We start from the raw sequence: 3,226 nt of genomic DNA, 5'->3' as shown, positions 1-3,226 counted from the left end.
GTCTGCAGACTGAAGGGTCCCGGGTTTGATTCTGGTCAAGGGCACATGCCCAGGTTGTGGGCTCGATTCCCAGTGTGGGGCGTGGAGGAGGCAGCGGATCAATGATTCTCTCCGATCATTGATGCTTCTCTCACCCTCTTCCTCTCTGAAATAAAAAGAGAGAGAGAGAGAGAGAGAGAGAGAGAGAGAGAAAGTTTACTTAGAAAATCAGTAAGGCAGCCCTGGCCAATGTACTCAGTGGTTAGAGTGCCGTCCTAAACCCCAAAGGGTTGAGGGTTGACTCCTGGTCAGGGCACATAACCAGGTTGTGGGTTTGATGGTACAGGAAGCAACAGGCCAGTTTCTTTCTTCATTAATGTTTCTCTCTCTCTCTCCCCCTTCCTCTCGCTCTAGAATCAATAAGGATTTTAATTTTTAAATATTTTTATTGATTTCAAAGAGGAAGGTAGGAGAGATAGAAACATCAATGATAAGAGAGAGACATTAATCGGCTGCCTCCTGCACGCCCCCCACTGGGGATCAAGCCGGCAACCAGGCCTTGACTGTGATCTCCTGTTTCATAGGTCGATGCTCAACCACTGAGCCGCACAGGCCAAGCATGGATGCTGTATTTTTATGTGTTTTGGCATCGATGATTTAAAAGAAAAGGAAAAGGCCTTAACCGGTTTGGCTCAGTGGATAGAGCGTCCGCCTGCGGACTGAAGGGTCCCAGGTTCGATTCTGGTCAAGGGCATGTACCTTGGTTGTGGGCACATCCCCAGTGGGGGGCGTGCAGGAGGCAGCTAATCGATGTTTCTCTCTCATCGATGTTTCTAACTCTCTATCTCTCTCCCTTCCTCTCTGTAAAAATTCAATAAAATATATTAAAAAAAAAAAAAGAAAAGGAAAAGAAAACCACAGAGGTGAGGAAGCCGGTGAGCCAGGGCGAGCGGAATGAATGGGAAACAGACCGAGAGCTGAACAAATGCAGAGCAATTTACAGCCGACACGGAAGGCCAACCCCCTGGAAATAACATGGAGCTCCAGGCCCAGAAAAGCAGCCGAACCAGGTGGGCGACACCAGGACCAGCTGTGATGACTGACAGCTCCCTCCCCTGCCACTGGCCAATCCTAGGAGACCCCGGCCCTGAAGCAGCACCCGTAAAACACTGACACACTGAAAACCACCCTCCCCCCCAGACCTCCCCTAGGATTTCCGCATTCCAGATACAAGACTCAGGACAAAGGACCCAGGCTGTGCCCTCCCTATAGCCCGGCCACTCCCTGTCCCCTCTTCTTCCTCCATTTCTTCCCCCGCAGCCTTGCGTCTCCCGAGCCCTAAAGGATCCCATGAGGCTTGCAACCAGCGGAGCCCTGGGTACCAGCAGCTCGTCCCAGGCTCACCCCTGAACCTGGTCCCCAGGCCCCCTTCTCTCTGACTTCCCGAGAGCTAGGGCAGCCCGGCTTAGCTCTCCTGTTGATTCTTTCTTGTCTGATTGTCCCCGGCTTTAAGGAATGTTCCCTCAGTCATCTGGAGTCTTGTTGTGAAATTTTTCCTGCAGGAAGTCAAGAATCCACACACTACTGACCAGCCCTAGGCAGACATGACTGAGGGCCAGGCCCCTTTTCCAGTAACAGGGCGGCGAGGAGGCTTAAATGTGTCCCTTAGAGAGAGCCGCCTGGGGCACTGGTTTAGTGAGCCAGGGAGGGGCCGGTGTGGCCTGAAGGACTGAAAATTCCAGGCCTGTCAGAATCTCCGGGGCCGGGGACAAGGCTGGGCGGCCAGGGAAGAGCCGGGGAAGCCCCACGGATCGCAGACTCACAGAAAAGAGCATTAGAGGTGAACTCAGCAGCTGAGGCAGGGCCCCTCCCTCCCCTCAGGTCTCAGCCTGGGCTCCCAGCTCCCCGCACCATCTGCTGCCCTGAGGCGGGCGGGCTTCCCAGCCAGGGTCCCCTCGAGGCACCCACTGCCTGTGGCTGCAGCCCAGCCCTCAGCCACCAAGTCGCCAAGCCCTCTGGCTGTGCCAGGTGTGGGATGCCGTTCCACGACCCAGACACACACCTCAGTAGGCCCGGAGCCTCCCTTGGGACAATGGGCACGTCCCCAGGCAAACGCATGTTGGGCCCAGCCGGTGTGGCCATAGGAGGTCACGTTGGGGAGTTCCGGTCAGGGCATGGGCCCTGGTTTCGGGCTCAATCTCCAGTGAGGGGCATGCAGGAGGCAGCCGATCCATGATTCTCTCTCATCATTGATGATTCTATTGCTCTCCCCCTCTCCCTCCCTCTCTGAAAGCAATAAAAATATATTTAAAAAACAATGCATCCTGATACCAGGACAGGGTTGAGACTGAGGGTGGCCCCTGAGCAGGGAGGTGCCAGCAGGGAGGTGTTTAGCCTCCCTGATCGGATGGAGAAGAGATTTAGGAAAAAGGAAGCGTCCAGTATCAGCGGATCGCTCATGAGGGAGTCGGGCGAGGCAGGGGTGAGGAATATTTGCAACACAGAAAGGTTTAATCTGCTTTCATATGTAAAACGCAAAGATCAAGAAGGTCCTCTTAGCCTCCTTGACCTGCCTGAGGAAACAGGGTGGGCTGGAGACCTGCATTGAAATCATCTCTATTATAGGAAGTACCTCCGCCATCCAGGGTCCCCACACACCTGGGCTGTTGGGGTTGGTTTGGAAAAGTTAAAAAGGCCAGGAAACATGGAGCACACACTGGACACTCTCATCCGCAAACCAGCAATTTATTTTCCTTGTCTTTTTTGTGTGTGTTTCCTGTATTTACTAAAAGCAAAATTTGAGCCCAAAAGTTTTTTTTAATTTTTATTTTATTGATTGATTTTAGAGAGAGGGAAGGAGAGAGAGAGAGAGAGAGAGAGGCCGAGAGTGGTGAGGGATTATAAATGTTCTAGAGGCCCAATGCACGAAATTGGTGCAAGACTAGGCCTTCCTGCCCTAACCAGTTTGGCTCAGTGGATGGAGCGTTGTCCTGCGGACTGAAAGGTCCCGGGTTCAATTCCGGCCAAGGCCATGTACTGGGGTTGCAGGCACATCCCCAGTAGATGTGCAGGAGGCAGCTGATCGATGTTTCTCTCTCGTCAATGTTTCTAACTCTCTATCCCTCTCCCTTCATCTCTGTGAAAAATCAATAAAATATATGTTTTAAAAAAGAGGAGGCAATCCTTCCGCCGGCTGCCAGGTACCGGCACCGGCTTCCCTCTGGCACCTGGGACCCTGGCTTTCCTC

The sequence above is a fragment of the Myotis brandtii genome, unplaced genomic scaffold (assembly GCF_000412655.1).
Source record: "Myotis brandtii unplaced genomic scaffold, ASM41265v1 scaffold1094, whole genome shotgun sequence".
In the NCBI taxonomy this organism is placed as follows: domain Eukaryota; kingdom Metazoa; phylum Chordata; class Mammalia; order Chiroptera; family Vespertilionidae; genus Myotis; species Myotis brandtii.
This window is presented reverse-complemented; position numbering follows the sequence as displayed.